General features: G+C 38.9%; 1 protein-coding gene and 1 non-coding gene across 2 annotated transcripts in view; one reads left to right on the top strand and one right to left on the bottom strand.

Annotated features, from left to right (window-relative positions):
- The window catches only part of TBC1D5 (TBC1 domain family member 5), a 543,770-nt gene that overhangs the window by 496,713 nt on the left and 19,496 nt on the right, over positions 1-27,561 (bottom strand). The window lies entirely within an intron of this gene.
- On the top strand, positions 23,528-23,657 carry LOC125998484 (small nucleolar RNA SNORA51). Its single transcript, XR_007492046.1, has one exon. It is a non-coding gene; the product is annotated as a small nucleolar RNA SNORA51 (small nucleolar RNA).

Below are 27,561 nucleotides of genomic sequence, written 5' to 3'. Positions count from 1 at the left end.
TTTATTGTTCCAAACAAATTTCAAAAGTGCCTGATCTACCTCTTTGAAGAATGTCATAGGTATCTTTAGAGGGATAGCGTTGAATCTGTATAACGCCTTGGGGAGTATTGCCATTTTGATGATGTTAATCCTGCCAATCCATGAGCAGGGTATGTGTTTCCATTTCCGCGTGTCCTCTCTTATTTCTTGGAGCAGAGTTTTATAGTTTTCTTTGTATAGGTCTTTCACATTTTTAGTCAAGTTGATTCCAAGATATTTGAGTTTGTGTGGCACTATTGTGAATGGGGTTGTTTTCTTAATGTCTATTTCTTCCTTATTACTATTGGTATATAGAAAGGCCATTGATTTTTGTGTGTTAATTTTGTAGCCTGCCACCTTGCTATATGAGTCTATTGTTTCTAGAAGCTTTTTGGTAGAGTCTTTAGGGTTTTCTAAGTAGAGCATCATGTCATCTGCAAACAGTGAGAGCTTGACTTCTTCCTTTCCTATCTGGATTCCCTTGATATCTTTTTCTTGCCTAATCGCTATAGCAAGTACTTCCAGTGCTATGTTGAATAGGAGTGGTGAGAGAGGACAGCCTTGTCTTGTGCCAGAATTTAGAGGGAAGGCTTTTAGTTTTTCTCCATTGAGGATAATATTTGCCACTGGCTTGTGGTAGATGGCCTTAACAATATTGAGAAAGGTTCCTTCCATTCCCATCTTGCTGAGAGTTTTGATCAAGAATGGGTGTTGGACCTTGTCAAATGCTTTCTCTGCATCTATTGATATAATCATGTGGTTTTTATTTTTCTTGTTGTTGATGTTGTGTATTATGTTGATAGACTTACGGATGTTAAACCATCCTTGCATTCCTGGGATGAAACCTACTTGATCGTAGTGGATGATCTTCTTAATGAGGTATTGAATCCTATTTGCCAGGATTTTGTTGAGGATCTTTGCATCTGCATTCATCAGCGATATTGGTCTGTAATTTTCTTTTTTCGTAGCATCTCTGTCTGGTTTAGGTATCAAGGTGATGTTGGCTTCATAAAAGCTATTTGGGAGTGTTTCCACTTGTTCAATTTCATGAAAGAGTCTTGCCAGGATTGGTAGTAGTTCCTCTTGGAAAGTTTGATAGAATTCATTAGTGAATCCATCTGGGCCTGGGCTTTTGTTTTTGGGCAGACTTTTGATTACCATTTTAATTTCATCAATGGTGATGGGGGTGTTTAGATATGCTACATCCTCTTCTTTCAACCGTGGAAGATTATAAGAGTCCAAGAATTTATCCATTTCTTCCAGGTTCTCATTTTTAGTGGCATAGAGTTTTTCAAAGTAGTTTCTGATTACCCTTTGAATCTCTGTCATATCAGTAGTGATCTCTCCTTTTTCATTCCTAATACGAGTTATCAAGTTTCTCTCTCTCTCTTTCTTTGTTAGGTTTGCCAGTGGTCTATCAATCTTGTTTATTTTTTCGAAGAACCAACTTCTGCTTTCGTTGATCTTTCGGATTGTTTTTTGAGTTTCCACTTCGTTGATTTCTGCTCTCAGCTTTGTTATTTCCTTCTGTCTTCCTATTTTTGGGTCCTTTTGTTGAGTACTTTCTAGTTCTATTAGCTGTGTCATTAAGCTACTCAGGTAAGCTCCTTCTTCCTTCCTGATGTGTGCTTGCAAAGCTATAAATTTTCCTCTCAGTACTGATTTTGCTGTGTCCCATAAGTTCTGATAGTTTGTGTCTTTATTGTCATTTGTTTCCAGGAACCTTTTGATTTCCTTCTTGATTTCATCTCGGACCCACTTGTTATTGAGTATGAGGCTGTTTAACTTCCAGGTGTTAAAGTTTTTCTTCTGAGTCCCTTTGGAATTTACAAATAATTTCAGAGCCTTGTGGTCAGCGAAGGTAGTCTGCAAAATTTCTATCTTCTTGATCTTATGGAGGTATGTTTTATGTGCCAGCATGTAGTCTATCCTGGAGAATGTCCCATGTACATTGGAGAAGAATGTGTATCCAGGTTTCTGGGGATGGAGTGTCCTATATATATCCACTAGGCCTCTTTCTTCCATTTCTCTCCTCAGGTCTAGTATATTCTTGTTGGGTTTCAGTCTGGTTGACCTATCCAGTGTTGACAAAGCAGTGTTGAGGTCCCCCACAATTATTGTGTTGTTATTGATATTGTTTTTCAGATTTGTCAACAGTTGTTTTAAATATTTTGCTGGCCCCTCATTTGGTGCATATATGTTTAGGAGAGTTATTTCTTCCTGCTCTACATACCCCTTGATTAATATAAAATATCCATCTTTGTCCCTTACAACCTTCCTGAGTATAAAGTTTGCATTATCTGATATTAGTATGGCCACTCCAGCTTTTTTATGGGTGTTGTTTGCTTGGATAACTTTTCTCCAGCCTTTTATTTTGAGTCTATGTTTGTTCTGACTATTCAGGTGCGTTTCTTGTAGGCAGCAGAAGGTTGGATTGAGTTTTTTGATCCATTTAGCCACTCTGTGTCTCTTAACTGGTGCATTTAGTCCATTGACGTTGAGAGAAAGAATTGTCCTGGGATTTAATGCCATCTTTATATCGAAATTTGGTGTGTCTTTTGGTCAGTCTTGTCTTAGATTAGGTCTTTCAGTTTTTCTCTTAAGACTGGTTTTGAGTCTGTAAAGTTTCTGAGCTGTTTTTTGTCTGTGAAACCATGTATTCTTCCGTCAAACCGGAAAGTGAGTTTTGCTGGGTACAGTATTCTAGGTGAAGCATTCATTTCATTCAGTCTTGTCACAATATCCCACCACTGCTTTCTGGCATTGAGTGTTTCTGGTGACAGGTCTGCTGTAAATCTCAAGGATGCTTGCTTGAATGTAATTTCCCCTTTTGATCTTGCTGTTTTCAGAATTCTGTCTCTATCTGTGGGATTTGTCATTGTGACTAGGATGTGTCTTGGGGTGGTTTTTCTTGGGTCTCTTTTGGTTGGTACTCTTCGAGCATGCAGGATTTGATCACATATATTCTTTAGCTCTGGGAGTTTCTCTTTAATGATGTTCTTGACCGTTGATTCTTCCTGGAAATTTTCTTCCTGGGTCTCTGGGACTCCAATGATTCTTAAGTTGTTTCTGTTGATCTTATCATAGACCTCTATTTTCATCTGTTCCCATTCTTTGACTAATTTTTCCATTGTCTGTTCATTTGTTTTAAGTTTTTTTTCCAATCTCTCCTGTTGTATGGAATTGTTATGTATCTCATCTTCCACAGCACCAAGTCTATTCTCAGCTTCTGATACCCTGTCCCAGAGCTTATCCATTTTGTCATTCACTTCGTTTACTGATTTTTTCAGGCCTGTTATTTGACATGTTATTTCAGTTTGGAGTTTTGTGATTTCTGTCTTCATATTTTCTTGATTCTTATTAGTGTTCTGTTCTATTCTATTCATGGTTTCTTTGAGTTCTTTGAGTATATTCCATATTGCTACTCTAAAGTCCTTATCTGAGAGATTGATTAGTTGGTTGGTCGTTAACTGGTCATCAGAATTGTCATCTTCATTCTCTATGTCTGATGCTGGCCTGCGTTGTTTCCCCATTGTCACACTTGTATTGTGGGTTTTTCTACGTGTTGTGGTGGTATTCATTGGTTATATGATGCAGGCAACGCACTTCTCTGGCTCCGCCCTTTCTGGATGGGCCGACTTGCCTCCAAGGTAGGGGAGTCCTCCGTGGATGAAGCCTCACACAGGATCAATTCTTAGGCCTGAGCACGCAGCAGAGTAGACAGTCTGGAGAGAAATTCTTGCTTCTGTGATCCAGCACAGTTCTTAGTGTGGTTTTTTTCTTCTTGTGATGGTGTTCTTTTTTTAGAAAGAGCGCACGGCTGCGTAGCGAAGTGGAGCTAAGTGCCTTCTGGAGCCTCTTTTCAGCGCACTCTCAGGAGGTTCACGCAACAGGATAGCAGAGAGACACACACAGGCAGCACTCACAGTTTTTCACAGTCGGGCCCCACTGGTCAGGCGTAGTTTTCACTCGCTCGCTGGGCAGCTTCAGAATGCTGTATTTTTGGGGTTCACTTCCCAGGACTCTGAGGAGAGTCACTGGCTCGCTGGGTAGCTTCCGAATGTAGTTTCTTTGGGGTTCGCTTCCCAGGGCTCTGAGGAGAGCTTCCAGAGTTCAGGAAAGACAGAGAAGGGTAGGACAGGGCTCCCTTCCGGTGCTCAGTTTCCTCAGAAGAAGCACAGCCGGGTGGAGACTCTGCAGGTAGAGTAATCAGCACTCTGCCTGGAAACCCCCACATCCAGCCATTTCTTACTCACTCACTGGCTCGCTGGGTAGCTCCCAAATGTAGTTTCTTTGGGGTTCACTTCCCAGGGCTCTGAGGAGAGCTTCCAGAGTTCAGGAAAGACAGAGAAGAGTAGGACAGGGCTCCCTTCAGGTGCTCAGTTTCTGGTTCGCTGGGTAGCTTCCAAATGTAGTTTCTTTGGGGTTCGCTTCCCAGGGCTCTGAGGAGAGCTTCCAGAGTTCAGGAAAGACAGAGAAGGGTAGGACAGGGCTCCCTTCCGGTGCTCAGTTTCCTCAGAAGAAGCACAGCCGGGTGGAGACTCTGCAGGTAGAACAATCAGCACTCTGCCTGGAAACCCCCACATCCAGCCATTTCTTACTCGCTCGCTGGGTAGCTCCCGAATGTAGTTTCTTTGGGGTTCGCTTCCCAGGGCTCTGAGGAGAGCTTCCAGAGTTCAGGAAAGACAGAGAAGAGTAGGACAGGGCTCCCTTCAGGTGCTCAGTTTCTGGTTCGCTGGGTAGCTTCCAAATGTAGTTTCTTTGGGGTTCGCTTCCAAGGGCTCTGAGGAGAGCTTCCAGAGTTCAGGAAAGACAGAGAAGGGTAGGACAGGGCTCCCTTCCGGTGCTCAGTTCCTCAGAAGAAGCACAGCCCGGTGGAGACTTTGCAGGTAGAGCAATCAGCACTCTGCCTGGAAACCCCCACATGCAGCCATTTCTCACTCACTCACTGGCTCGCTGGGTAGCTTCCGAATGTAGTTTCTTTGGGGTTCGCTTCCCAGGGCTCTGAGGAGAGCTTCCAGAGTTCAGGAAAGACAGAGAAGGGTAGGACAGGGCTCCCTTCCGGTGCTCAGTTCCTCAGAAGAAGCACAGCCCGGTGGAGACTTTGCAGGTAGAGCAATCAGCACTCTGCCTGAAAACCCCCACATCCAGCCATTTCTCACTCACTCACTGGCTCGCTGGGTAGCTCCCGAATGTAGTTTCTTTGGGGTTCGCTTCCCAGGGCTCTGAGGAGAGCTTCCAGAGTTCAGGAAAGACAGAGAAGGGTAGGACAGGGCTCCCTTCCGGTGCTCAGTTCCTCAGAAGAAGTACAGCCCGGTGGAGACTTTGCAGGTAGAGCAATCAGCACTCTGCCTGGAAACCCCCACATGCAGCCATTTCTCACTCACTCCAAGAGTCAAAATTTTTAAATCAAACTTTCTAAATTACTCTACTCAATGAAAACAATAAAATAACACTATTCAGGGACCAGAGAGATAGCACAGCGTTATTTGCCTTGCAAACTGCCGATCCAGGACCTAAGGTGGTTGGTTTGAATCCTGACATCCCATATGGACCCCCGTGCCTGCCAGGAGCTATTTCTGAGCAGATAGCCAGGAGTAACCACTGAGCGCTGCCAGGTGTGACCCAAAAACCAAACAATAAATAAATAAATAACACTATTCAAAATTACAAGAGACTACAGATTTTTCAATGATTTAAAGTAGTATATAATAAGGATGTTTGAGAAATAGAAAATTTTAAATATGTATTCAAATAAAACCCTACACACAAAGTTCTTGATTCACTTAAATAGTAAATAAAGACTTTTACAACCTATCTAAAGCACAGTATGAAGTTAAGAAAATATGTCTGAGCAGTGAATGAGAAGATCTAACAAAATACTTCTGAAATAGGGGCCAGAGTGGTGGCGCAAGCAGTAGGGCATCTACTTTGCATGCGCTAACCTAGGACGGACCACGGTTCAATCCCCTGGTGTCCTATATGGTCCCCCTAGTCAGGAGCGATTTCTGAGCACATAGCCAGGAGTAACCCCTGAGCATCACTGGGTGTGGCCCAAACCCACCCCCCCAAAAAAAACCTCTAAAATAATTGTAATAAAAGACCTTAAACAGCCAATCCACACTGGGAACAAAACATGTAGTATGCAATAAAGAGGAGCTAAAAATCCTACTTAAAATTTTTGTTTAAACGGTAGTGCGCTTGCCTTGCACATGCTGACCCAAAGCCAGGTTCGATCCCCGGAGGTTCGATCCCCGGCATCCCATCTGGTCCCCAAACATGCCAAGGGCAATTTCTAAGTGTAGAGCCAGGAGTGATCCCTGAGCACCGAAGGTTGTGGCTACCCAAAAACATCCAAAAATTTTTTTTAGTGTTTTTGGGCCACACCCAGTGATGCTCAGGGGTTACTCCTGGCTATGCGCTCAGAAATCGCTCCTGGCTTGGGGGACCATATGGGATGCTGGGGAATCGAATCGCGGGCCCTCCTAGGCTAGCGCATGCGCCACTGCTCCAGTCCAACTACTCTTTTTAATAAATACCAATCCACCAAAGAATCAACTCAACCTTCCCATGTATAGTAAAGTACGGAACTATTATTATGTGATTTTTCAAACTTTTAGCCAACATTTATTTCTTCAATAACATACTTGAGGTCATTAATATCATTATTACTAGTACTACTACTAATACTATGTATTACTTTTATAGTTACATTATTGTTATGGAACACAAAATTATAATGTCATATAAAACGCAACAATTAAAACATTAAATCTGATACTTAATTGCAAATATTAGCAAGAAAATCAAGGAGATAGTTCATGAGTTTTCCTAACCTAATTATAAAAATTATCTAAAAAGGTTATATGACTTATTTTAAATTCTATATAGGTAGGAGTCGCAACTGTTCATAATTATGTGTTTCAACTTAAATTATCTTAAATTAAATATTCTAAATTTAAATGATCTTTATGAATTTTATAATTAAGTCATTCTTATAATTTGTATTAAATCCTTTAACCAAAAAAATTAGATCTAATCTAAAATTTTAAGAACTGTATTTTTTTAAATAACTCATTAGTTTTCAGTCATCTTTTGATTGGATTGAAATTTACATTTAAAGAGATGTAGGCTATTATTTTTTCATTAAAGTTCTCTAATGAGGGTAAATACAAATCATTAAAAGTTATTTTAAGTTTTTAAATTTAAATTAGCATGTTTTCTAAACTTGAGGATTTTTTGTCAAATGCTTTTTGTTTAAAAATAATAAACTCCAGGGAGAGATAGCACAACGGTAGGACATTTGCTTTGCTTGAAGCTGACCCAGGACAGACCCGGATTCAATCCCCAGCATCACATACAGTCCCCTGAGCCTACCAGGAGCAATTTCTGAGCACAGACAGAGGAGCATGTAAACCCCGAGCACCACAAGGTATGGCTCAAAAACCTAAAACAAACAAACATATATATATATAAACTTCAGCTCTTAGGACTAAAAGCCAAACCTTGCAGGCACAAGATCTGTGTTCCATCTCATATATACATGCCCCTACCAAACACTTGAGGGTATAGTATAGTCCTGGAGGCCCTCAATCACTAGAGGATGTCTTAGGCCCCAGAACCACTGGTCCTAAGCAGCAAAACACTCCCTCACCCAGGCTCTGAACAATCAACTCAGGTTGGCGGAGTACTGTTAAGCTTGGCCTCTATGACCTGTAACCACTGCTTGGGAAGCCCCCCAAAACCATAGATTTCTACATAATTATAAATGCAATTTTAATCTAATTTATTTAATTTGACATAATTTAGATTCAAAGATATTTAAATTATGAAGTCATTATAACTTTTAATTACTCAAGCTATATTGAGACTTATTTTTATATAACTTGAAGAACAATTACAGGAAAGACAGATAGTACAAGGGTAAAATAATTAATTGCTTTGCATGCATATGACCCAATTTGATCCCCAGAACTTAAGGTTCCCCAAATACCATCAGGAGTGAACCCCTAAGCACAGAGTCAGGAATAACTCCTAAATATGACTGGGTTTAATAAAAAGAAAAGAGAAAGAATAAAAGAAACTATATGAAATTACAAATCATGTACTATCTCCACTTCATTTTTACAATCAATATATTTTATCACATACCAAAAATTACCCTTGTGTTCTGAAAAGAAAATGCTGCTTATGAGATATATTCATTTAATTTTTCCACTGAATTTATAAAAATGTTCATTCAGAAAATGTTTCTTAAAAATCTTAAGAGTACAGTTTGAATAAAGTTCCTAGAAATCAATTAGATACATAACACTTACTTTCCTAGCTAGTTAAACTGCTATAATCAAACACTTTTATAACAATTAAAAAAACAATACAACAAAATATCTAAGTAGGAGAAACATTTTACATTACTTGCTAAAGGCTCAATTATTGCAATATACACTGATCTACAAAATTCAGGTAAAATAAAAAGTTGATGAAGTTCTTTATGATAATTTTCACCTTTGTATAGTAAGCTTATATTAATAGTGGTTAGTGATAGTCATAATTGGCTCCTCAGAACAAACATACATAAAATAATAAACATTAAGTATTTTAAACCTAGTACAGGATTCATAGAGATAGTACAAGGATAAAGTGCTTGCTTTGCACAGAGCCGGCTCCATTCCAATCCCCAATATCACCAAGGATACCTGAGCACAGAGTCAAGAGTAAGCCTGAGCTTAGCCAGGTGTGACCCAAAACAAAAATAAACAAAATAAAACTAATAAAAGGTCCTATCCTCTTTCATTCTACATAGTCCTATTTGCATATTTAAATAAAACTTGTGCTTGATATACTTTGTCAAATTTCATAAGCAATATTATACCAGAAAAAATTACTTTTTACTAAAAATTATGTGTAGGTGTATAGATTTCACTATATTTAATTCCTTATAGTGATTATAATGTACTTAATTTCATTTATTCATTCACTAATGATCATTTAGGTAATTTCACATATTGTACCATTAGTGTTTTTAACAAACAGTCTTAAATTTTGTTTCCAAATAAAAATATATCTATTTTGTTCTTTAAACCAAGGCTTTATAAAGCTGACACTCTTGACATTTTGGAATAATCCCTTATTGTGGGGTAGAGATCTGATTCACAGTTGAAAACCAAAAATTTCACTGGCAAAGTCTCTAGTTAACAACCTCTGTTCATAGATCTCTGTCATCCCATATGGTCCTCCAAATCTGCCAGGAGTAAATTCTGGAAGCACAGAGCCAAGTAACACCTGAGCACCGCCAGGTGTGCCCCCCTCCCCCCCAAAAAGTAAAAAGAACCACTGCTCAGGAGGCTAAAGTGATTTTATAGTGGCTGGATACTTACATTAAAAGCAGTCGACCCAGCTCCCCCTATGATCCCCTGAGTCCTTCCAGAGATGATTCCTGAGCATAGAGGTAGGATAAGAACTGGGCAAAGCTGTGTGTGGCTCAAAACAAATAAATAAAAATAAACAAACACAGTAAGAACCTCTGATCTAAAGTCTATATGAAAGATTTCTTCATTTTTTTTCTTTTTCTTTTTTTGTTTTTGTTTTTGCTTTGTTTTTGTTTTGGGGGGGCCACACCCATTGGCACTCAGGGGCTACTCCTGGCTCTGTGCTAAGAAATCGATCCTGGCTCAGGGGATCATATGGATGGCGGGGATCCCCGCGTTCATCCTGGATCAGCAGCATGCGAGGCAAACGCCCTACTGCTGTGCTACCACTCCGGCCCCTCTAGATTAAGTATATATTTTCTGTGTTACTGGATACTTCGCACTGCCAAATAGCTGTACCAATCTACATTTCCATAAGCACACTGGTACCTCTGGTTTCCAAACTTGATTATTATCTAGTGATTTAAATCTTCCAATAAATAAAACATTACTTCCAAAAAGAGGCCTGGCTTTGCAACTATTAACTTCAACAATAAAAATAAAAGGTCATTCACTACTTTTAAGAAATTATAATATAAACATACTAAGCATGGGATCTAGAGAGACACTCAACAGCTGAAGCATGTTTTGTAGGTCAAAGGTATGTATTTGATGCCCTGCACACAAATGGTCCCCCTAACAAGCAGCACCAGGAATGATCCCCAAGCACTGAGTCAAATAGCCGCTGAGAACACCAAACTTTCAAGATCATACAAAGTTTTTAAATAACTCACTTGAAATATTTTCAATTGACACCATCTTATGGAAGATTAATCATTCTAATACTATTAAGTTGGTAGTTCCTAAATATAAAAGTGACTATATAGATTTGGATTTTCACAGTGGAAATCTGAAATTGGTAGACCTGCTTTCCAGACCCCTATAAAGATTAATTGTAATTCATACCCATCATTCTATAAGATACCTTTGCTGCTTTTTAATATAAATGCTCCTTTAGGCTAAATAATCCAATGAGTTTTTGTTATAGGCACGCAAAGAATTTTGTCCAACGGAACATACTGAAATACTAATGATTCCATTGATAATTCATTCCAACCATAAACAGACAAGAAAACAGGAAGTAGAAATGAAACACAAGAATATCAGGAAAGTAGAAACAAAATCTTAGAAAAAAAATTTCTTTTTTGGTTTTTCGGGCCACACCCGTTTGATGCTCAGCGGTTACTCCTGGTTAAGCACTCAGAAATTGCCCCTGGCTTGAGGGGACCATATGGGATGCCGGGGGATCGAACCAAGGTCCTTCCTTGGCTAGAGCTTGCAAGGTAGACACCTTACCTCTAGCGCCACCTCACCGGCCTCTTTAAAAAAAATTTTTTTTTTTTTTTTTTGGTTTTTGGGTCACACCCGGCAGCGCTCAGGGGTTACTCCTGGCTCTATGCTCAGAAATCGCCCCTGGCAGGGCGGGTGGACCATATGGGATACCGGAATTTGAACCACCGACCTTCTGCATGAAAGGCAAACGCTTACCTCCATGCTATCTCTCTGGCCCCGAAAATTTTTTTAATCTAAAACAATTACTGCAACATACGAGTTTTCTTCACAAGAGTTCCAAATACTATATCCATGCTATTTGAAGCTAGAGCGAGCTTGAAAAACAAAAGTATCAAAGAACTACTTTTGATCCTTTCGAGGCTGGAGTATACTACAATTGGAAGGGTGCTTGTCTTGCAAGCTGGCTAACCTAGGTTTGATCTCCATAACCCCATGGTCCCAGAGCCCACCAGGAGTAATCCCTGAGTCAGGAATAATCCCTGTGCACCCCTGGGTGAGACCCAAAAACAAAACATTTTTAAAAGTATGAAAAATAGGAAATCTAGGGAAATCACCTCCTTGTTCCTTAGCCCATGCCACAAGACCAACCAACCAAGTGAGAGAAGTAAATATGTTTCATTATGTTTCTAACATACTATAAACTAATCAAGTCATTTTTTAAAATATTAATGTTTCAATAAAAAGATGTAACTAAAAAGAGGGGAAAGAGGAGCCAGAACTATATATAGTACAATGGGCAGGGCATTTCCCTATGTGGGTTCAATCCCACAGCAACCCATATGATCTCCTGAGCCTGCCAGGAGTGATCCCTGAACACTGCTAAGTGTGGCCCCAAAAATATAAATGAAAATATATAATTAAAAAGAAGAGGAAATACTGAAAGGAATATAAGAAATCCGGAAACAACTCAGGTGAAAGGGAAGGAAACACGATTAACCTGAGAGATAGGACAGCGAGTAGCACATTTGCTTTGAACACAGCTGATCCCAGTTCAATTCCTAACAATTCATGTGGTCCCTCAAGTCCTGTAAAGAGTAAGCCCTGAGAATAACCTAGAGTGGCCAAAATTTTTTAAATATTAGATACTGGTAAGAATAGAAAGCAATTGGGAATTTCAGCACAGTAACAGTTGAGAAGATATTGCCATCTGTCTAACTCTACATTTTCAAATAAAAAGATCAATAAAAATTGATGCCAAAGAGATAGCACAGAGGTTAGGCATTAGCCTTGCATGCAGCTGACACCAGTTACATCTTTGGCACAGCACATTTGTCTGGGAAGCACCACCAAGAGTGAGCCCTGAGCACAAATCCAGAAGGCCAAAGCACTGCCAAATGTGGCCTAAACCCCACCTAATTTTTTCTTTTAATAAGCAAAATTCAAGAAGTGAAAGTATGGGGCTGGTGAGATGGCACAGCGGTGTTTGCCTTGCAAGCAGCCGATCCAGGACCTAAGGTGGTTGGTTCGAATCCCGGCATCCCATATGGTCCCCCGTGCCTGCCAGGAGCTATTTCTGAGCAGACAGCCAGGAGTAACCCCTGAGCACCGCCGACTGTGGCCCAAAAACAAAACAAAACAAAATAAAAAAAATAGTGAAAGTAGGTCCTGAAAAAGAACCAGATGGCAAATAAAGCAAACATCAGCGTGGGAGCCTCAAGACTTGTCAGAGGAAGAAAAGCTGCTGCTATTCCAGCAGGGTCAGATACAAACATGAGGGGCCTTCCCCTTCCTTCTCCTTGCCAGGAGAGGATACAAGGTAACTAACACAAACCCAGAGCTCCTGGGAAGCTGCTAGACACAGCCAAAAAATGGCATACACCAGACAGCAGGCAAACTAGAAGAGAAGCCAGAGGTCCATAGGCAAAAGTTACTATCGCTGGATCCAGAGTGAACCAAAAACTCAGCCTAGGAGCCCCCTGTTCAGTCTGCTGGGAGAGATGAGGGGAGGCAGGCAGGCAGCTGTGAAGCCTCTAACTATCCACACCCTGGGTCAAACCACTATTGTACTCCCCTACTGTGATTCCAACCTATATATCGATTTTTGCTTGGTAGCACTCCTGACTCCTGACCAGCAGTGACTGCTACTAAGTCTGCAAGCAAGTCCAACCTTGCAGCTCCAGACCTCACCGACCCCCCCCCACCTCTTCATTCCCTCACCACCACCCCACCCCACCCCACCCCCGTTGGACAGCGGAAAGAACCTGCAGAACCAACAGATAAGGATAAGAGAGGCAAGGAGAAGTGAGGCAAAGCTGCAGGTCTCATTCTTCATTCTCATTCCTCACTCCACAGACATTACCAATCCCTTGGAGAGTTTGAATTTGGGGTACCCTCGAATAGTAGTATCTGCTCCTGCTGCAGCATTAGACCTAGAATTATCTAAAAATCTATCAGAGAAGCAAGCAGCAGATATCCTGGGTAACTCTCCAGGGTTACATCCTGCAACTGACAGATCTGACACAAGCCCGACACTGCAGGCTAAGGATATAGTCATTTTCCTCAGCATACCACAGCACATTAAAAAAAAAAAACGAGAAAAACAAAGGAATTTGTCAAAAATATTAGAAAACAAAGACCCAGCAAAAAAGTTTCAATGTAGTGGAATCAGATAGCCTGCTTTGAGATTTTGAAACAGTTAGGTTAGGTGAAATCAGAAAAGCAATCAACAAGTTAACACAAGATATGACAAGGCCATAGAACCAAATAAACCTTAAAACACACTTTCTTAGTCACCTGTAGCCCAGTTCACAATAATTTCCCTTACTTTATAGAGCTCTCACTAGCGGATCTATCTATCTATCTATCTATCTATCTATCTATCTATCTATCTATCTATCTATCTATCTCTATCTATCTATCTTTCTTTCTTCCTTCCTTCCTTCCTTCTTTCTTTCTTCCTTTCCTTCCTTCCTTCCGTCCTTCCTTCCTTCTTCCTTCCTTCCTTCCTTTCTCTCTCTTTCTTTCTTTCTCTCTTTCTTTCTTTCTTTCTCTCTCTTCTTTCTTTCTTTCTTTCTTTTTCTTTCTCTTTTCTTTGTTTTTTTCTCTTCTCTCTCTCTCTCCCCTCTTTCTCTTCCCCCCCTCTCTCTTATTTCCTAAATAAAACTATCTGCATAAAAAAGATTTACATAGAAACAATGAAATTATAAATACAACAATCAAGCCAGGGGCCTGAGAAAATAGTACCAGGGTTAAGGCACTAGTCTACACCTGGCTTTCCTTGTTTAGATCCTTCTTGATCTGGAGCAACAAGTCTTATAATGTCAGAGTAAGGCTCAAATACCTCTGGGTGCATATCCCCAACCCAAAGTCATGCTAAAGAATACAAGTGCTTGGTAGAAAACATGAACAAGCACTGAATGGACAGTGGGTTAGTTAAAAATATGGAAGTGGCAGCAAGTAGAGTTGTAGAATATAAGAACAGTGAGTTGAAGAGGAATAAACCAAAAAGTTGTCTGCATTATAGGAGTCAAAGAAGAGAAGATATGAGGGGGCCAGCCAGGATACCACATCTGAAGAATAAATAGCCAAGGCTTCATTAATTTGAAAAGGAACTAAGGATCCATCTACAAAGTCTCAAAGCAACCTAAATAAAATAAGCTCAACTATATGAAGATATAAAGTGTTACAATGAAAAGATATATTATAATGTATTATAACTAAAGACATAATACTAAGGTTAAATACTAGTATGTACAAGGCTTCATTAATTTGAAAAGGAACTAAGCATTCATACAAAGTCTCAAAGCAACCTAAATAAAATAAGCTCAAATATATGAAGATATAAAGTGTTACAATGAAAAGATATATTATAACATATTATAACTAAAGACATAATACTAAGGTTAAATACTAGTATGTAAGGTTAAATAAAGTACACATAAGGAAACCTCAGTAAGATTACTCAAAGTTTTCCACAGAAATCATGCAAGACAGAAGTAAATGGCATGAGCTATTCAAAATTCCGAAAGAAAAGAATTTTCAACCATAATGACACTATCCTCAGATCATTGTTCAGGGTAAAGGAAGATACAGAGTTTTACAGAAAAAGAAAAATTAAAGTAATTTATCTCCAATCCAGCCTTGCAGAAACAGTAGAGGGTATCTGACAAAAAGATAAGCAATTTCACCTGAAAGCACAGTAATAAACCAAAATTATACAAAGTGATGGGGGTTAAGATGATAGACCACTACAGTGGTCCACAAGTATGTAACTTTAATATAAGCCTCAGAAAGTCTTAAAATAAATATATGGAAGAAAACTATCTTTATAAAATGGGCCAGAGAGATGCTGATTTTGTGCTGGCATCCTATGCGGTGCCTGAAGCTCCTGCCAAGAGTAATCCTTGAGCACAAAATCAAGGGTAAGAACTGCAAGGTGTGCCCCAAAAGTCAAAAAAATGAGAGGAGGGCAGAAATAAAATAGAAACTTTAAAAATCAGTTCAAAAGATCAATGAAACAGATATGTTCTTTTTTAAATAAAATGTATAAACTTGTAACTGCTCACAAAAAAAAGATTCTAATAAACAGAATCAGAAATAGATAAAAAAGAAACTACAAAAGATGTCATAAAAACACCAAAAGTTATAAGGCAGATCCAGAGATTACAACAGATAGTGTAGCTGCCTGTACATGGTTAACCCAGATTCAATCCCCAGTACTACATATGGACTACCAAGAGTGATCCCCTAATACAGAGCCAGAAGTAAACCCTAAGCACAGCCACAAGTGCCTTCAAAACAAAATGAAAAATGTTGATGTTGGTTGAACTACCATATACATATACCAATAAATTTGATAACCAAGAAGAAATGAATACATTTTAGATATACACAATATACAACATACAATATTTAAATATGTACAATCTAACAAAACTGAAACAAAATGAACTATAAAACCTGAACCAACTTATCAAAAGCAAGGAAATAAAAACAGTAATTGAGAAACTCCTAAAACAAAAAATTAAATTGTGAAATAGACAGCTTTGCCAGTGTATTTTTACTGTTTTTTTTTTTTTTTTTTTTGGTTTTTGGGCCACACCCAGCGGTGCTCAGGGGTTACTCCTGGCTCTATGCTCAGAAATTGCTCCTGGCAGGCTCAGGGGACCATATGGGACACAGGGATTCGAACCAACCACCTTTGGTCCTGGATCGGCTGCTTGCAAGGCAAACGCCACTGTGCTATCTCTCCGGGCCCTTTTACTGAAGTTTTTAAAGACTCATTTAAGGCTATTCACAAGTTCTTCAAAAGTATCTAAGAGGAAATATTTCCAAATATTTTTTAAGAGACTAACATTATCTTAATATGAAAACCAGAAGACAAGGACATCACACAACACTAGTTAATGGTATAAAAATTCTCAGAAAAATACAGGTTTTAATCCAAGTAGCCATGGATGGTTCAAAACATGAAAAAAAAATCTATGCAATCTATTACATTAATAAAAGGAGAAAGATGATATAATGCTATAGTCTATAATAGTAATATTAAAAAAAATCTCAAAATAATAGATCCCATATACTGTAAACTTGTATTATATACAACTGTGGAGAACTGAATTTTTATTTAAAATGATAAACAAGGCTACCACTTATATGTAACTGGTAGACAGACAACAAGAGGAAATAAAATATAGAAGGTCAAATAATCAAATAACCATTCTTTTTATAAAGAATACATATATTGAAAAATCCTAAAGATCCCATTAAAAAGCTAGTAGGGAGACAGGAAGATGGCTCAAATTGAGCACATGCTTTGGATGCAGGAGCCTCAGATTCAATCCCCAGCAAATAATCTTCACTGTAAGTGACCTCTGAACATTACACCAGGAGCAATCCTCTGAGCACACAAGTATGGTCCATAAGCCAAAAAATAATCAAATAAATAAATTATAGAAATAAAAACTTATATATTAATATGTAATTACTATATTATAAATAATATAATTATTAAATGATATATAATATACATAAATAAATTATAGAATGAAAACTACCAAAAAGTGTCTGGTTATAAAGATAATACACAAAATTCTTTTGTGCTTAAAATGTAAATAATGAATGATAATAAATTAATACAGCGACCTGATTAACTATTAAAAGACATGAAGAAGAGGCTGGAGAGATAGCACAGTGGTAGGGTGTTTGCCTCGCAAGTGCTGACCCAGGACCAACAATGGCATCCCATATGGTCCCCCCATTACTGCCAGGAGCAAATTCTGAGCAGAGAGCCAGGAGTAACCCCTGGGAACCACCAGGTGTGGGCCAAAAACAAAAACTAAAACAAACAAGCAGGGCCAGAGAGGTGGCACTAGAGGTAAGGTGTCTGCCTTGCAAGCGCTAGCATAGGACGGACCGCGGTTCGATCCCCCAGAGTCCCATATGGTCCCCCAAGCCAGGGGCAATTTCTGAGCACTTAGCCAGGAGTAACCCCTGATCATCAAATGGGTGTGGCCCAAAAATACAAAAAAAAAAAAATATATATATATATATATATGATAAGCCAATCTCTGAAACAAAAATGTAGAAAATTACCAATATCTTTAAATGTTTGTGCATTCCTCCCCAATTCTAGCCCTCTAGTCCCCACTAGTCCCACTTCCACACTAGAAATCAATATCCTACATTCTTTTAAACATCGCTCAATTCTTTACCCATACACTAATGAAACAATATGCTTTTGATGTATTTTGAAGTATACCAGTTAAAACATTATTATACCCTGCATTTTTCTTTTCTTTTTTTTTTTTTTTTTTTGGTTTTTGGGCCACACCCTGTGACGCTCAGGGGTTACTCCTGGCTATGCGCTCAGAAGTTGCTCCTGGCTTCTTGGGGGACCATATGGGACGCCGGGGGATCGAACCGCGGTCCGCCCTAGGCTAGCGCAGGCAAGGCAGGCACCTTACCTCCAGCGCCACCGCCCGGCCCCATACCCTGCATTTTTCAATGAGGAAACCTTTTAACATTACATTTGCTTAGCCAGTGCTTTGTTCCCTATTGTGGAAGCCACATTTGGCTAGGCTCAGAGGCCATTTTAGTGCCAAAACCAAACCCAGAATCATATAAGCAAAGCACATGCCCTATCACTGAAGTCACATCCCCAATCCACACTAAAAGCAATCATCATCAGAGCACAGGATATAGTTCAATGAAGAGGAGCCCATGACTAACTTGTGCCAGGGCCAAATTCAATACCCAGTTCCACCTACCCATTGACCCAAGCATCACTGAATATATCTCTAGTGGCCCTGAGCACCACCAGCCCCCAAAACCAAACTGTTGGACCCACACAAAGGGCCAAGACTCATCAGGAGTGGCCCCAAGATCCCTGTCCTCTACTAAGTGGCCCCTATTTCAAAAAAGTCACTCTTCTTTCACTCTTTATTCTTAACACCACTGCTCACATCACAAACTATAATTATATAGTCATATATATAACTATAATTATATATATACATATATATCACTAGAAACTGTCTTCTTGCGGCCCCCCAGGGACCTCGATCCTGACGCGCGGAAGAGGCTGGAGACCACAACAGTTATTCCCGAGTCACAAAGAGGATTCCGGCCTGAAAGAAAAGAGGGGCTGGGAAGATAAAGAGACTCAAGGCGAAAAGTTCCGATCAAGAGTCCGTTTATTCTGGGAGGGGGCAAGCTTTTCATAGTCAGGCCAAACAAAGAGAAAGGGGCAAGGCATTCTTGGAATAATTGTAACTTTCCACAGGCACATCTTGTTTTTTCAAAATTAACAAGGTGGTTCATCATGAGGCTGGCATTCATCAATCATGAGGCCCATACCGTGTTAGAGCAACAGAGTATAAGATCTAATCTCTGCCCAGGCCCACCAGCCTCTATCTTTATGGGAACATCTTGGTGCCTGTGGTTGACTCCCCTAGCTCTGAGGTATGCAGTGACTCCCCTTTTCTTTAGGTCCAAGGGCAAAGGCCACATTTTCTAGCTGCTCAGGCTGGCAGCTCCTGCTAATTGTCACATAGGCACTTTTGCTCAGACTTTCAGAGACTCCATTTTAATTTTAGTATAAAGGGCTTTTAGTTATGCCAAACAGTCTCCAACATCTTCTCACTTCTCTTTTCTCAGAGAACACTTTGATCTCAGAGTGCATTATTTACACAGAATTCTCTAAGAGACATAACAGAAAGCCATACCAAATTGCTTAGGCCAAAATGAAATTATAGGTATCACATAAGAACTGTAAGCAGTTATATTAAAGAACTCTTAAAATACACTAACAAAGAGACAAATAATCCAATTAAAAATAGGGCACTGGGGCTGGAGAGATAGCATGGAGGTAAGGCACTTGCCTTTCATGCTGAAGGTCGGTGGTTGGAATCCCGGTGTCCCATATGGTCCCCTGAGCCTGCCAGGAGGGATTACCGAGCGCAGAACCAGGAGTAACCCCTAGCACTGCCAGGTGTGACTCAAAAACAAACAAACAAAAAAAATAGGGCATTGAATGTGGAAAAAGCACATCACCAAAGAAGTACTGAGCACCGGCGGGTGTGGCCCAAAAAACACAAACAAACAAACAAAAAGTAAGAGTAACCTGTTATCTCTTATTTCTACACCAACCCTACCTCACCCTATATTCAGTCCCTGACATCTACTGGTCAGTTCTACCCACCATATCCTCTTTTCGTTTCTTTTCATTCCTTGACTACAGCACCATTTCCCTTACCCTTCTCTTCTCTGCAATACTGAATTATATTCCCAAATACAGATGAAGAAGCTCAGTTGATGTGCAATGAGTTCTCCTTCAGTAGCTTCCCACACACTATGGACTTGTTTTGAAGTGACCACCTCCTCACTGTTAGATCTCTTATAAAGTAGACTCAAGTCACCTACTTAATTGCCTATTATTTTTTGTCACCTTAAATTCTAAATGTCAGCCTACCAAAAGTACTAATCATTGCTTTACCACACCATGTCTTTCCCAGGTAAATCTTAGAACTGCTTGTAACTAAATTCATCATCCTTCCAAGACCTTTGTATCTTTTATTATTCCCTCAAAATATCACTTTTCTTTTCTTTTTTTTTTTTTTATTATGAGAACAAGGGTGCAAAGTAAGAGGACAAGGTAAAGTTACAGTGGAAGGACAATCACCCATAACATAATTCTCAGAAGTCCCCTTCCTGATATATTAACTTTAAAATTTCAGCCAAAGAACATTAAGATAAATAAGACAGAATCCATGTACAATTACTTTGTCCCTCAAGTCCCCAGATTGTAACACATTATAATATTTCTTAACAGTACACAAGGCAATCTAAAGCCATAAAACTTATGTAACTCCTTAAACATTACAGGCATAGTATTTTCTTACATTTCCATATACATGCATATTAGCTTAAGTTAACCTCAAATTTTAAGTGAGTTCTTTTTAAGGATTAGAGTCAAAGGAGCACAGTAAGAATGGTGTTAGAGTGGCAATTGTTGTTTGCATAGGCCCACCAAAATATGAGGGACATGGAAAGAAATAACCTTGGCCTAAGTACAAAGAGACCAGACCCCTGAAGTTTCCTGGCACAAGACCAAGTCTAGGCTCCAAGCAAGCTAGATCGTCCAATCCAATACATTGTCTGTAGTGCCAACACACTTTTATTTTTCACACAGTCTCTGTTGTTGGTATCATGTTTCTGTATTAAAGATCCTGGAATCTGCATATCTTACATTGAAGTCAGGACGTGGAGCATCCTCTCCTTTCACCTCACAATCAAAGGGCAATGCAGGGAGCCCTGTCCTGTAAGCAGGTCGTTGTTGTTGTTAAGTCTTCTCAGTGTTAAGGGAAGTCTCTTTTGAGCAGGTCGAAGTCTGAGCAGTGTAGGTCTTCCGTGGTAGAGGATTGCTTCCAGGTGATGTTATAGACCAGCCTGTATGTTTCGTGGATGGCTTTCCTGGTTCAGGGGAGAATGGAATATGCCCTTTCTTCTGAGGTCTGTGCCAGGTCGTTATGTCAATGTTCAGGGTGTAAGGTCCCTTTGCACTACAAGGTTTGTGTGTTCCAATCTCTATTAGATAGGATTTTATTTGTATTTATACTATTTTCCCATTTTAATGTGCCTATGCAAATAAGAAGCAATGCCACATGGTGTTATTGGCACATATGGGGGCCATAAGAACAATTACAATGATTCCATTGACATGATTCAATCATAAGCATTAAACTGGGGGACTCTTCCACCAAAATTCCTTGTTAAACAGCTCAAAAAGAGAAGATAAAAAGTGGTTAGAATCATCACTGTATAAGACAACATTTAGTAAGAATTATAGCTGTCAGAGAAAAAACACAAAATATTCTAAAGAAATACGTGTCCATTTTATGTATCTTGAAACAGTTTGGGGTTGTCACACACAATGCACAGCTTTGGACTGTGATTACGATTCTACACTACTGAAGTTAAAAAGAGTAATCTAGGTTAGTGATGTTTGAGAAGGGGTTAGAGAGTTAAAGAGTAAAAAAGATATCACTTTTCTTAAGGTTAGATCCCAACAAATCAAGAGACATCGGATAGTTTTAGAAAAGTTAAAATGAAGGGGAGGGGTAGTATGTGCCATTAGACATAGTAAAAACACAATAAATATCTTCATTATCCAAATTCCATCATTAGAAATTGACTTCCACCTTGTGTATTGGTGGTGTCTGTTGACTGCCAATAAACTAAAGGGTTCGTTAGGACAAAATTCAGTCTTGCTCATCTAAGATGTAATAGAAATCCCATAGCTTCTGATTAAGACAACCCTGACCAGAGTCTGGAAAGAAAATATAGAAAAGAGGACTAATGAAAACAACTATCTTACGTTTATTTTCTGAATAAATTACAGAAAATACATTAAAATCAATATGTAGAGTGGATCTTATCAAATGAAGGATTTTGGTATTTTAAAAGATATATTTACTAAAATTAAATGCCACGGACAAATCTGTCACTCTTCAATATCAGAAACTACTTCAACTTCCTGTGAAATTATTGCGTCTCACAACACTTCAGTGACAGCAGTCACCAGAGACCAAAAAAGTAAAACACCTCCCAGCTCTCCAGGGCACACTAGAACAGTATTCGAGATTCTCATATCTACATTGAGAGAGCAAGGTCTGTGCTTACTCATGTTTCTGGATTTCTTTTAAGTAAAACAAAATAGTTTTTATTGAAAGAAATTTACCTAGAAAGATGTGACAGGAGAAAAAGAAAGGAGTATGTGTTCAGGAGAGAACACAGGCTTCTCCAGGGTGTTTTCCCCCTGTTTACTACTGTTCCCAGGCTTAGATCAATGATCCCAAGGAAAACAAGTAGCAGAATACTCTAGCCACAGCCACGTGCAATTTAAAAACGAAGTGGGGGGTGGGGGGTGACATGACAGAAGTACAGCAAGTAAGGTGCTTGCCTTGTATGTGGATCATAGGTTTAATCCTGGCCACCCTATATGGTACCTCAAAGCCTACCAGGAGTCAAGAATAAGCCCTAAGCACCATCAGGTGTAGCCCATATATGATAAACAAAGAAACACAAACATAAAAAAAATTTCCCCATTCCTTTGTTTTAAAAAATATTAATGGCACAGGTACAGTAGAGTACTTGCCTCGCATGTAGTAAGATCCTGGGTATAAGGACCAGCATTTTAAAAAAAATAGAACAAAACAAACCATGCTTACAAACATATTTGTGTTGAGTTTCAGTTATTAAAAAAAAAAAAAAAAAAACTCTTCACCAGTGCAACCTTCCCACCACCAATGTTACCCATCTTCCTCCTATCCCACTCCTTGCCTGTATTCAAGACAGGCATACTACCTCTTACTCACTACCATTGTAATGATAGTTGTTAGAGTATTTATTTCTCTAACTGCACTCTTTATTGTAAGCTTCATAGCATGGTCGGTCCTTCCAGCCCTCATCTCTGCCATTTGGATATTTCTAATGTTATTTGCAAGCTATACAATACAGAACCATGGGCAGCCAACAAGAAGCCTATGTGTCTGCCCACCATGTACCAGGACCAGACAGTATGATTTCCTGGGCCTTTAAATGGCTTTGTTGATCAGAGGTACTCCAGCCCTACTATTACAAAGCTGGGTTAACAGCTCCTCCCTGAATTCCTTCAAAAATATGAGCCATGTTCCACTGAAATTTTGAAATGTACACAGACACACACACACACAAACACACATACACAAACACACACACAATTTTTTCCAGTAGGTTGTGAGAACTTTTAACACTAAGAATCAAATGTTTGCATAATATTCCATTGTGTATATGTACCATAGTTTCTTTAACCATTCATCTATTGAGCAGCCATCAGAAGAGATGAAGTCATAAAATTTTCCTATACATGGATGTATATGGAATCTATTATGCTGAGTGAAATAAGTCAGAGAAAGAGAGATAAACACAGAATGGTCTCCCTCACTATGGGTTTTGAGAAAAATTAAAAACATTTGTGTAATGATTCTCAGAGACAAAATAGAGGAGGACTGGAGGGTCCAGCTCCCGACATGAAGCTCACCACAGGGATCGTTTAGTGCAGGCACAGAAATAATTACACTGAGAACTATCATAACAAAATGTGACTGAATGAGGGAAGTAGAAAGCCTGTCTAGAGTACAGGCTGGTGTGGGGTGGGGAGGAAGAACACTTGGATTATTGATCATGGGAATGTTGAACTGGTGAAGGATTATATATATACACATGCATACATATATTAAAAAATCAAAAAAAAAGAGAAGAAAAGATAAGGCCTCCCAATTCTTATCACAGGCTGTGTTCTTTACACTGTATTGAAAGAGGAGGTACAGTAAATGCACCCCATATACACCTCAACACAGGCCCTTTGAATGGTCTGTATTGTGAAATTGGGGGACAAAAAAAAGAATAAATGTTTGCAACCTTGTTTTTCACATTCATAATATAAAGTGATATGAGCAGTGCGTTAGGGCACTGTAAATACTTGTAAATATATTTATAAATACTTTAAAGAATTGAAAGCAGATCCTAATATTTGGTTTTCAGTGATTTCCCTCTATTGCACAAAAAGAAAAAGTGATAGGATTCTTTCTTAGTTTTGAGAATCTTTTTAGCAGTCTTTCTAATAATCCTAAACAGGTACACAGATTGTTGATAAAGGTTACATACTAGCAACATAGTTGTTGGGCTAGTTAAATGCTTTCAGATTCATTCCCTGGACAGATGCCAACTTCTCTGACTCACAGGCAACTGCATTTCCCAATAAACCTTGTGCTCTGGCTTCCAGAGCCATCTGACCAGGAAGAAGGCACTGATGGGTGATAGAAGGCAGTAGAAAAGACAGAATGTCTCTTCTCCCTCTTACTACCTGTGAAATCTGTGACAGAAACTCTCTCTTTCATAACCCCAGTTCCCTCCAGTCAGTCCGTCCAGAAGGCCCAGCTGCCAACATGAAACCCCAGAATGGCTCTAGCTCAACACAGATCTGACTTGTTCTATCTTTCTTCATCTAGTCCTAACTGGCAAGAGTCAGAGGTATCCAGGTGTCACTAACACAGGGTGTGTCTCTCAACACAGCCATCTGGACACAATACCTGGGTTAAATCCTCCGCCAAGCAGCCTGCTGTGGTTACTATATTCTGGATGGATGTTGATTTATTGGCTTAAAATAGAATGTATCGGGCCCGGAGAGATAGCACAGAGGTGTTTGCCTTGCAAGCAGCCGATCCAGGACCAAAGGTGGTTGGTTCAAATCCCGGTGTCCCATATGGTCCCCCATGCCTGCCAGAAGCTATTTCTGAGCAGACAGCCAGGAGTAACTCCTGAGCACCGCTGGGTGTGACCCAAAAACCAAAAAAAAAAAAAAAAAATGTATCAAATACTGTTAACACTTTCATGTGCATAAAATAAAGTGGTATGAACAGATTATTAGAGCCCTGTTTGTTTTCCAACAGTCCTATTTGCTTTCCTTTTTAAACCTTTGGACTAATTTAACACTGGTGATGGAAATCTACTGTACTCAAGCACAAAAACTTTACTCTTAAAGCAATGTATAAAACTTTCTAGAGAGGGAGACACACAGCAAGAACACCATGCTTTAAATTCTTAAAAGTAAAAATAAAGAATCTACTTTTTATTCATATCAAAGTGTTCCTCACTGGAATGAAGTCTTTCCTCAGCGACAATGTTTGCCTGAATTAAGTCAATCACTTATAATAAAAATGTCACTTTTAAAAAACTTATTTAGTAGAGGGGAAAATTGGAAAGATTAAGGGATTTGGAGTCACTGCAGGCCAAGACATCTGTTCAAAGGGAAAAAAAATGTTAAAGACCTCCTGTCAGTGACTTATCATTCAAATCCACAAAATGCAGCCCTTTTTCAAGATAAATCCGACTATACAAATCAGCTCAAAGATATAAATACATATACCTTTAAATATTAATCATATTTCATAAAACTTTTAAGAGCATAAAATATTTAGGTTGAAAAGAACTGCTATAAATACAATAATAAAGATAAAATTTGTAAATAGGTGTAAACTACTGATGATTTATAGGCCTTCTCAACTTCCCTTTCATGTAATCATTATGTAAAATTCCTTAAATAGAACTTGTCCAATAAAATGATTCTTAAATCCCTCACCATCCTTAAAATATTTCATAAAATGAACCACTTCCAGAGCAGACAAAAGATCTATTATCTGTCTTTATTTTACTAATAAATGTTATTTTTAATCTTTCCAAATGTAGTTTGTCTTTAATCTTCAAAGAAATATGTTAAAAACAACAATGGTGAAACTAAAACAAAAGATCAATGTAAGGTTAAAGAGTCTGGAAGAATGAGAAATATCAAGATAAGAAGGCATAATGCTAATAACAAGCATGTTAATGACAAGTATTTCCTGAGCAACTATGCATTGCCAGGCATTTTATTTAAGTCATTTCATTTTATTTAAATCCTACATGGCAACACTGTAGTAAGACTGGAAACCCAAAAAGATTACATAATCTTTCCAAGATATAGAGTAATCAAGTATAACAAATATACAGTAAATAAAAATTTGAGATTGTCTTATCTAGTTCTATTATTTATTCTCACTTTCTATGGAACAATCGGCCCTAGGAGTGATTTCAAGCTAAAAATGAACCAGAGTACTCTTTTTTGTGTTTTGTTTCGTCTTGGGGGGCTCATCCCCAACAGTGCTTAGTCCTGGCTCTGCATTCAGAGATCATTCCTGGTAGTAGATGGGAAACCCTCTAGGGTGCCCAGATAGAACCCTAGCGGGACACATACAAGGCAAACATCCTACCTGCTATATAATTTCTCTGGCCCCTGGAGAATTACATTAAAAAAAAAAAAAGTGGGGCTGAAGCGGTGGTACAAGCGATAGGGTGTTTGCTGTGCACAGGCTAACCTAGGACAAACCCGGTTCAATACTCTGGCATTCCATATGGTCCCCCAAGCCAGGAGCGATTTCTGAGTGCAGCACAGGGCCAGTATTCCCTGAGTGTGTTATTCTCCAGGTGCAGCCCAATAAAGAATTTTAAAAAATTAAAAATTTAAATATATATATAAATATATTATATATAGATATAGATATATAAAAATATTAAGACAGTCTCAAGCTAATTTTCTGTTCAGGTTTGATTTTTGCAGTATCAAGAATGAAACAAACCCAAGTCTCACACATACAATTCAAGTCTGTGAATAACCTAGTATGCATTTATTATTGGATCTGATAGTTTCAAACTTTTACTTTTTTACCTTTTATTCCCCCCTTTTGGGTTTGAAGTGACATTCAGCAATGTTCAGAGGGCCAGAGTGCAGGAGACATAACCTAAGGTTCCCTCTTGCAAATCAATGTGCTCCACCCCATTGAGCTATGTCAACCCATTTTCACATATTTTGACTTTTTGGGGGGGGCACACCCATTTGACGCTCAAGGATTACTCCTGGCTATGCACTCAGAAATGGCTCCTGGTGTGGGGGGACCATATGGGACACCAGGGGATAGAACCGTGGTCCGTCCTAGACTAGTGCTTGCAAGGCAGATGCCTTAGCTCTAGTGCCACTGCTCTGGCCCCTTAATAGTTTTTTGAATATAAAGAATCTTTATCATCTAGTATATAAAAATCATATACAAATAGTCTGAGGATCTATTTCTAAAAGTTCTAAAAACTTACCATTTGAGAATGGAACAAGAATACTGGGTGAAGGTATGGAAGAAGCATATCAACCTTTGATCCCCATTATCCTATATAGTTCCTAAACCCTCTCAGGAGTAATCCCTGTGCACAAAGCCAAGAATGAGTTCTGATGAGTGTGATCTGATGAGTGTGATCTGAGTCACACTGAGTGTGACTCAAAACAGAATCAACTACCAATGATCATTTTCTTTGGAATCAAAAGCCCTGAAGTGAGACCACATCACTGAGGCCCCCATTCTGAACTAGGCATGGCTTTTCATCATATGCTGAAAAGGACAATCTTGTTTGAGTTTCTTGGTTAATGAATGAATGAATTCTGCTTCTCTGACTCATGTCAGAAAAATAGTGCTGAATTCTGAGTTATTATCCTAGTTTCTTTGCAAATTCTGACATTTTCTTTCTAGTCACAATGATTCCCTATATCCTCTCCATCCTCTGAAAATGCCCATTCCACTGAAGGAATACATGTAATACCACAATCCTGGATAATTATATGAAAAAAATTACTTCAACAGCCACAATTATACTCAGTGTAATATTTTATATTTTCTGATTATATTCTGATTGTTTAAATGTTAAAAACCATTTCCTAAATTAG

The sequence above is a fragment of the Suncus etruscus genome, chromosome 20, assembly GCF_024139225.1.
Source record: "Suncus etruscus isolate mSunEtr1 chromosome 20, mSunEtr1.pri.cur, whole genome shotgun sequence".
NCBI classification, from domain to species: domain Eukaryota; kingdom Metazoa; phylum Chordata; class Mammalia; order Eulipotyphla; family Soricidae; genus Suncus; species Suncus etruscus.
Note: the sequence above shows the minus strand (reverse complement) of the source record. Positions and strands in the feature narration are given on the sequence as shown.